The sequence below is a fragment of the Psammomys obesus genome, unplaced genomic scaffold (genome assembly GCF_907164565.1).
Source record: "Psammomys obesus unplaced genomic scaffold, mPsaObe1.curated_primary_1811, whole genome shotgun sequence".
Lineage (NCBI taxonomy): Eukaryota > Metazoa > Chordata > Mammalia > Rodentia > Muridae > Psammomys > Psammomys obesus.
In genome coordinates this window covers 25,529,379-25,538,636 of record NW_026596046.1, presented here as the reverse complement: position 1 = coordinate 25,538,636, position 9,258 = coordinate 25,529,379, and the positions used below count along the sequence as shown (strand labels likewise).

Sequence of the window (9,258 nt, the reverse complement as noted above, 5' to 3'; positions counted from 1 at the left end):
GCTGGGGCGAGGGACGAGCGGGGCCGCGCCCGCGCGCTACGTGGTGGAACCCGCCCGGCGGGCGCAACAGGAGGCCGGCCCGCGGGGAACCGCGCGGCCCGCCGCGTCACGTGACGCTTCCTGCCAACAGGTCGCCCGAGGCGCGGCCCGCGCGGCCCGGGGGGGGGGGGGGGGGGCGGCCCGTTGCGCCCCTCTCTTCACCCCCAGGGCGAGGACGTGCTCGTGTCGTGAGGCTGACGCCGTGGGCTTGACAAAGAGGTGAGGCGGCTGCCTGTGCGCGGCATCTCCCCGAGACGGAGGTGTCTGGGCTCCGGGGCTTCGCCTCTCAATTTGGCGACGACCCCAGGGCCCTTCTGCCTTAAAGGAAAAGGCTCCAGCCAGTCTCTTTTTTTCCTGAGCCTACGAGCAGGCCCTTTGGGTATGGAACTATTCAGATACATCCCCCACCCCATAATGTTAGTGACAGGTCTCTTTTGCACCCCGTCTTCTTCCTTGAGGGCGTTGGAAATGTCACCCACTTTTGTTTATCTTGACTACTAAAACTCGCCACGTTCCTGCCAGGGCTAAATTTAGATATAAGCCAGCCTGGTATTCATGCTCTAACGGGTGTCAAATACGACAGGAAACACATAGCTTCAGTGGAATTTGAAAAGGGAAGTAGTAGGATGATGTCAACAGTGATTAACTTGACCCTACAAGGCTGACAAGTAAGGAGATTAAAGGCCCACACCATAGAAGGAAGTGAGACTGCTGGGGAAATGGAGAAGTCCCATTCAGAGAGTCAGACATCAGTACCTGCGATCTCCCCTGGTTTAGTCTTTCTTCCCTTTGGCCTCTTTTCTCCTCTTGTGTGAGCCAGATTTCCATGGAAAGATATTGACGCTGCCCGGTGGGCATTTTAGAACAGTATTACATCCCGAGACTCCAATCTATGAAACCCAGACAATCTATTAACAAAGCCTTTTAAAATGCTATTAATGCAACCACATTTAATCAGAGTTAAGGATAAATTTTAAATTCTCCGTGAATGTTAAGTTGCCATCCTGGTTATATGTAATGTTGCTAGTTTCTAATGAAATGCTAGCGTACTCAAAATCTGTGTACACCATCTGCCATCAAATCTAGAATACTGTGCTTGAATCTGTTGACTCTCTCAAAAGATGAAAAGCTAATGGATGTTTAAAATTGTATGTGGTATGAGGAATTCTGTGGTCTCTTCCCATTCCCTCTCTGTTTCACAAAAAGCACACACTGTGACTGGTTGAAATTCTGAAGCACCGCGCTTTTGGCAGGAATTCGAGGTTCTTAAGCCTTCATTCAGGTTTCATTCTTGTCACACCAGCTTGAAATTTCATGAAACTGTTAAACTCCCTTTGGTCCATCTGTAGTTGGGTGCCCCATGTTTATCAGGCAGTGGAGTGACCAGATTTGGGTTATTTGTTTGTTTGTTGCATTTGTGTGTGGTATGCATGTGTGATGAATATATGTGTGCAAGTTTTAATCCGTTATAATCCCTTTTATTTTCAAACTATTCTAGTAATTTCTTAGCTCTTTTCTCTATCATTGTTCAACCCTCCAGTTGATAGTTTCTGAAGCTAAAATGGGATTGTCTTTGCACTAAAATTGTCTAGTAACTCTCCAAAGATTCTGTCTCCAAAATGTGCCCTATTCATACAACAACCAATTAATGTGTTGGAACTTAATCTTCAACAGTGTTAAGAGGTGTGGCTTAATGGGAGGTGTCCAGATCATAAATGGATTAATGCTAATTATAAAAGGACTTGAAGTTCCAACTCTTTCCTCTCTTGCTTTCTCTTTGCCTTGTGTTCTAGAATAACCAAGCTCTTGATTTAGGACCTCCTGGCCTCCAGAATTAGTTAATGTATGTTTATTAAAAATTACCCAGTCTGGGCTGGAGAGATGGTTCAGAGGTTAAGAGCACTGGCTGATTTTCCGGAAGTCCTGAGTTCAATTCCCAGCAACCACATAGTGGCTCCCAGCCACTTATAATGAGTTCTGGTGCCATCTTCTGGTGTGCAGGTGTACATGCACACAGATCCTTTTACACATAATAAATAAATAAATCTTAAAAAAAATTACCCAGTCTATGATGCAGCCTTGACAGGCCATGGAGGAAGAGGATCGATGAAGTCGATGAGACTGAACAAGCTATGGGCAGCTGGCAATAGTGGAGAACTCCCCCTTTCAGTGGACTAGGGGAAGGGGATGGGGGTGTGGGGAGGGAGGGGGAGGGTGAAGGAGGCGGCTTCAGTCTGGATATATAATGAATAAATTGTGAGGAAAAAAAATAAAATTAAATTAAGTCTTCTCTTCGGGTGGTGGTAGCAGCGTCAGTGATGCTTGTCTTTAATCCCAGCACTTGGGGAGGCAGAGGCAGGCAGATCTCTGTGTTCAAGGCCAACCTGGTCTACAAACTGAATTCCAGAACAGCCAGGGCTACACAGAGAAACCCTGTCTGAGGTGCTGCTGCTACTGGTGGTGGTGCTGTAGACATTTAATTCTAGGGCTCAGAAGGCAGAGGAAGATGGAACTCTATGATCAATGCCAGCCTGGTCTACATAGATAGTTCAAGGACAGGCTAGGGCTAGAGAGACCATGTCTCAAAAGAACAAAACAAAGAAAACTTATCCAGTCTGTAGTATTCTGCTATAACAAAAAGTAAAACAAACGCCACTGTCCCCATCCTAGACGATAAGAATCGGGTCTCTGAGCAGGAAACAAGGCTCTTTATGATCTATCCCTGACCTGACTGCTTCTTGAGCCTCATCTGTCTCCATTCTCCCACATGTATACTGCCTGCTATGCGTTGACATACCATTCTGCTTTATATTGGCAAGAATCTCCTTTGGTACTGATAACTTTCTGCACTTAGTTCTTTATTTGCTGTATTGCACTAACATGGGAGAGGGGAAAGAGAGAGACTTACAGATTGAGTCTGAACTGTCCCCTACAGAATCATATATTTTATTTAAATACATGTTCCTGGACCTGTAGAGAGGGCTCAGTGTTAAGACCGTTTGCTATTTTTGCTGAGAACCAGAGTTCAGTTCCTAGCAGCAATGTTGGTTAAACCACAGCTGTCTCAAACTCCAGCTCTAGGATATCCAGTACCCTCTTCTGGCCTCTGTACACATATAGAACCCTATAAATAATTTTTTCAACACTAAAATTTAAAACTAAATAAGCAGTCAGGCCCAGTGGCACACACCTGTAATACTCTGGGAGGCAAAGGCAGGTGATCAATGGTTTACAAAGTGAACCCAGGACGACAGCCAAGGCTACATGGAGAAACCCTGTCTCAAAACACCCACACCCACAAAAATAAAAAAATAATAAAAATAAATAAGCCATGTCATCAGCTGGTAGAACTGTTCTGGAAGGTTTCGGGGCCTGTTTATGGAGGTAGGCCTTAGAAGGTAGGCCTTTGAGGATTCTAGCCTGACCTACTACTTCTGGTCCTGCTCCATGATTCCTGGTTGATCTGTTGTGTCAAGAGCTCTGCCACAGGTTCCCACTACTACAGTGCCACTCCACACATCTTCCCACCATGGGGGAAACCAGGAGGGACAATCCTTTCTTGAGTTGATCCAGTAGGGTATTTTGACATAGTGGTAAAAAAAAGTGACTGATATGGATCCTCAAGCTACTGTTGCGGCTGATTTCCATCAAACCTACAGTATAATGATATTGAAGGAATGAATGAAAATACAACTTATTTAGATAGACTATCATTACAAATTTTCCATTTGATAAAATCTGCCCATGTTTGTACAATATATCATGTCCATCCTATAATTATCTGTCTGAGACATCCTTACTCAATATTTTGTTAATTTACTCTCAAAAAGTATGTGTTGAATGTTTACTGTGTGTTGGGCACCAAGTTAGATGCTGTAAACTGTTTTAACGGTAAATCCATCAGTTCTATGGGAACTAATCAATTCTCTACTTCAGTTACCAACTTGAAGGCAAGTTTGCTTTACAAATGAACAGTTCTCAAACAGAAGGAAACAATAGGAATAGCATATGTTAGTTTCTAAGCTCTCTCAACTTAAAAAAAAAATTGGCTAGAGTTCTGGGTCCAAGATTATCAAGTTTTTTTAAATGCCTCTACAAATACAGCAAAACTTTTTCATGTAATTCTCCTTATAATTGCAAAAAAGTATTGTATTTGTCTAATACAGGAATACAAACAAGCCCACTAAATTAACTTTTCTTAGTCCCACAAATTCTAAGTGACAGAAACAACATTTAGGGACTCATTTTCCCTTTATTACTGTATGTAGACAATTTAAAATAGTTTGAGTAATTGAAGCAACTTACACTGCTTTTATACTTATATATAAATATATGTTAATATAGATCAAATTTATTTAACAAATAGATATTGTCTCTGTACAGTGTGGTAGGTCTTGCCCACTAGATGTTATAATGTACAATAGTCTCTCTTCTTAGACTTTGGTGGGATAGGGGTTATATTTACAGGCTTTCATGTTTTGTTATTTTGAGATAGGCTCTTATTCTTTAGCTCAAGATGGTCTTGAATGTACTTTTCAGCCAAGGCTGGTCACAGACTCAGTTTTTCTGGCCTCAACCTTCTGAGTCTTGAGATTACAAACATGTTCCATCACCACTGGTTTGTCCTTAGACCTTTAAAATCTCGAAGTAGGAAGAGAGTAGAAAATAAATAGGAACTAAAATGTATGCTTGACTTGAGGATCTGACAATATCTATAACTTAAAAGGAAAAGAGTGGGCCTAATGTGGTAGCAATCACCTTTATTTCCAGAACTTTGGAATTAAAGAATTTAAAGCCAATCTGATCTGCATAGACCCTGTCTCAAAAAAAAAAAAAAAAAAAAAAAAAAAAAAAAAAAAAAAAAAAAAAAAGGAAAAGAACATGGAAAAGAGTGACCAGAATTTGTGTAGTTATCATGTCGTTTAAACCTATCTTGAAGTCCAAAGAGAGCCTACTTATTTTCTGTTCTCACTGTCCTCAGGCATTATTGTTTTCTTGGGTTTTTTTTTGGGGGGGGGGGGGGGGATAGGGGTAGGAGTTCTCTGTGTAGTCTTGGCAGTCTTGGACTTGTTTTGTAGACCAGGCTGGCCTTAAACTCACAGAGATCCGCCTGCCTCTGCCTCCCTGAGTGCTGGGATTATAGGTGTGTGCCACCACACCCAGCTACATTATTGTTTTCTAAGTTAGACCCCTTTGACATTGTGTTGATATGAACATCCAGCAATTCATTTCTTCCTTATCTTTAGCTACTTTCTCTACTTAATAATGCAGCCGAATGAGTAGAATCGCCTTAGATAACCCACTCTCTTTTGAACGGAGAACTCAAACAAATACTCTGCTCCAAATGAGGGAGACTGTGGGGCTCTGCTGGACAAGGTTGAAGTCTGACATTTCTGGATAGCCATTTATTTGTGCTTGGACCACGATGATAGACCACCTTTTCTCGGCAAGGTTCTAAAAGTCTCCCCTGATCTGGGTGACACCAGGTCCTGTAAGGAGCTTCACATAGCCCTCAGGGCAGAGTATAGGCCAGACCCTTCCCTGATAAGGAAACTGCTCTAGCAAGTATTTGGCATTCCTAGAAACTGTCCCACCAAGCTAAAGAGATCTTAGTCTTAAACAGTGACCTTCAACTGTACTTGGAGATTTTCCCCTCACCCTTAGGGTAAGTACTGTATTTTCCTTTTTGTGACAAGACCTTTAAGTATCCCTGACCTCCTGACGCCAGCGAATCAACAACAGTCACCCTCCCTCAGCCCAGGGTTTTATATTGCCCTTGACTTCACAGGAATAAAGGTACAAACTTTCTCACTTCAAGACCAACTGAGATTCGTCATTTATCCTCATCTCACTGGGCCACATCTCACCAGGCCTGCCCTCCAATCTGATGGACCTAGGCCTGTCTTGGCTGCAAGCTGACCAGGCACGGGCTTTGGCCTGCACTTCTGCCATGCTTAGCACAGCAGCTAGACCAAGAGATGTAACACTTTTGTATTGCCATAGGCTTTGGAATACTGAGCTTCCACTACCACTGACAATCTTATGCTAAAAGAGATAAACTGTAACCACTCTGTTGAAAACCTTTCCCATACCCTGGTTTAGCGCAACAGGGGCCTCACCCTAAAGCACTCTAGTTTCCCATGAGGGAAACAGAACCCCCATTCAGAACCCCCATCCAGAAGACAGTCCCAGGACCCCGCCCGGTGGGAGAATGACAGGAAGCTAATTCAAGCTCTAAGCATACATACTTGTGATAATAGTAACATTCGAGTGTTGATTACTTTTTTTTGTGCCAAGCATAATATACATTATCTCCATTCTGAAACAGCTTCACTACTTCAAGGATGCAAACATCTGATGACCAAATGGCTTCTCTCTTCCCTTAAGCATACAGTTAGACTGTTTCCTGGCCACCTTTATGATTAGTTGGGGCCAAATGCCTGATATCTATCCAAGAGAACATAGGCAGAAAACGATGATGGTTTGGGCAATACGCCCTGAAAACCTCTAACATGTGTTTAACATTCTTTCTTTTCCCGCTCCCAGCTGAATAGTCTTCAGAGAATTAAGAAGTTGAAACCACAACATGGAAGACACCTTGGGTTCACAAGTGAGTGATTGGAGAAGCGCTGCCTAGGAGAGCTAAAAGACCAGAACACCCAAAGTAATATTTTCACTTTGTAAAAGAATTACTTGTATGAGAGAAAAATAATAAATAGCCAAAATATTTCAAACTGTTATCTAGAATAAATCTTATACTGTGGCTCCACAAAATAATTTAAGATCAAGAGTTGTGATTGCTCTTTCTGCTAATGTTGTTTGGCTACTTGGATTTTTTTGTGCTTTATATGAATTTTAGGATTTTTCTTTTTCTTATTCCTGTGAATAATACCATTGAATTTTGGTGGAGATTTCATTGAATCAGTTTTACAGTATTAATTCTGCTAATGCAGGAACGTGGGAGATTTTTCTATCTTCTAGTGTCTTCAATTTTGTTCTTCATTGCTTTCAAGCTTTTATTATAGAGGTCTTCCTTGCTTAGGTTCTTTCCCAGTTGTGATATTTATTCTTGCTTGTCAACTTGACAGGATTTAGAATCGCCATGGAGACAATTTTCTGAGCATGTCTGTGAGGATTGTCTAGGATTGGTTAATTGAAGTGGGGAAGACTACCCTAAATGTGAGCCAGGTTCCATGGCCTAGGTTCTTTGCCTGAATGAAAACGAGAAAGGGGGTTGTGCAGCAGCATTCATGCTCTGCTCCTTGACCTTGATGGAAACAACCTGACCAGCTACCTCAAGTTCCTGTTACCATTACATTCCTGCAATGATAGACTGTATGCTTGAACTGAGAGCCCAAATAAACCCTTCTTTAAGTTGCTTTTGTTGGCTCTTTTGTCATAGCAATAAAATAAGTAATTAATACATAGAGGTGTCTATAGGCAAAGGTTTTCTGGAAAGTACTTAAGTAACTGAAGAAATAATAGCAAGATTGACAGTGGGATTACATGCATAAACTGGGTGTGGTGCAGTATGCCTCTAATCCTTACTACATAAGGAATTAAAAAAGTTAGACACTGGTAATAAATCATATAACGAATAAATAGACAAATAAATTTAACACACAGTTTTCAAAAAGAAGTACAAATTGCCAATAAACATGTTAATACCCTTAATCATCCTGAAAGTACAACTCAAAATGTGCACTGAGGTTCCATCTACTCTCAGCGAATGGTCATCACTCGCAAAACAATGTGAAAGGGGATGGAAGAGTAATCAGCAGTGAGTATGATCAAAGTATGTGTATGGGAGAATCAGTGAAACCCATTATTTTGTCCAACAATTACACACTATTTTTAAAAAGACAAATAGGGAAATAAGACTTTAATCTGGAGCTTTTCTAAGGAGATGACCCTTGACCTGAGTGCCCAGTGTAGTAGCTCAAGCTTCTAATCCCACCAAGAAAGCAAAAGTATGAAGATTGCCATGAGTTTGAGGCCATGTTAGACTAAAGAATGAGTTCATGTCTCAAAAAATGAGAGAGCAAAAAGGGTACAAAGGAGGATGAGGATTTGAGGGAAAGGAAGGAGAGATCATTTTATACAAAGGGAACAATAAATAGATTCTCAACTAAGAACAAGTTGAACTTGTTTACATAATAGAAGGCCAGTGTGGCCAGAAGAAATAGAAGCTTAGGAGTTGGCCTCCGGGATATTGCCAGTATATGAAGGATTTTACATGGCATATTGAGAATTCCAGATAATATAAATAAATAGCTGTCTAATAGGAACAATTGATGATGACTATATGAAGAAGGTTCTTCCCATCTAAGAACGTTGGAGCAAGACTTCACTGAGGATTACATTCTTCTCTGCATGCTTGTCCTCTTGGTCTTGCATCTTTATTGTCTTGACTATATTATCCCCTTGACTTATTATCCCCTTCCTTCTTTGCTAATAGACCCTGTTGTCCTTTACTCAGGTCCTGAGACCATAACCTTGATGCTGGCCAGACATGGGGCTAGTTCTTCAGGCTCTGATAAGGTTAAATGATGACTGCCCAGATTTTAAAAAAGAAAGAAAGAAAGAAAGAAAGAAAGAAAGAAAGAAAGAAAGAAAGAAAGAAAGAAAGAAAGAAAGAAAGAAAAAGATACTTGACTCTAGGAAAGGTGAATCTCTGTGAGCTCAAGGCCAGCCTGGTTTACAGAACTCATATGAGGCATCCAAATGGATCTAGCTCCCTAAGATACCAAAGGATCCTCTTGTGGCTTCCAATAAAGATTCTAGTGTGTCAGACAATGCAAGTGCATGTACAAATAGTGAAGTCGTGAAATTATGAAGGTTAACTGAGAACAAGCTAGTGGCAGAATAGTCTTGGGAAATCCCAACCTTAAAGAGGCAACATACAATTTTACACAAGCACTGAAGCTACAGCTACTCTAGAAAAAGCTAAGTTTTACCTGATACCTTCTTATTGCTCATATAAATTTATCAAAGTTCATTACCCTTTACTCTTTTACACCTACACCTCCTACATCCCAATTAACTGAAGCAATTATCTTATATAACCTTCTCATTCTGGGGCTTTAAAAAAAATTGTAGACTTTTTAACAGTAGAATAAAGTATCTCAGACTAGTGTGTGTGTGTGTGTGTGTGTGTGTGTGTGTGTGTGTGTGTGTGTAAGGTGTGTAAGGTGTGTAAGGTGTGTAAGGTGTGTAGGT

The 9,258-nt window shown here is 41.3% G+C and overlaps 1 long non-coding RNA gene across 1 annotated transcript; it reads left to right on the top strand.

The window, feature by feature from the left end:
* The first annotated feature begins 23 nt into the window (after positions 1-23).
* Positions 24-7,418, top strand: LOC129688757 (uncharacterized). Its single transcript, XR_008721985.1, has 3 exons — positions 24-258; positions 6,586-6,703; positions 7,128-7,418. It is a non-coding gene; the product is annotated as an uncharacterized LOC129688757 (long non-coding RNA).
* Positions 7,419-9,258: the final 1,840 nt, after the last annotated feature.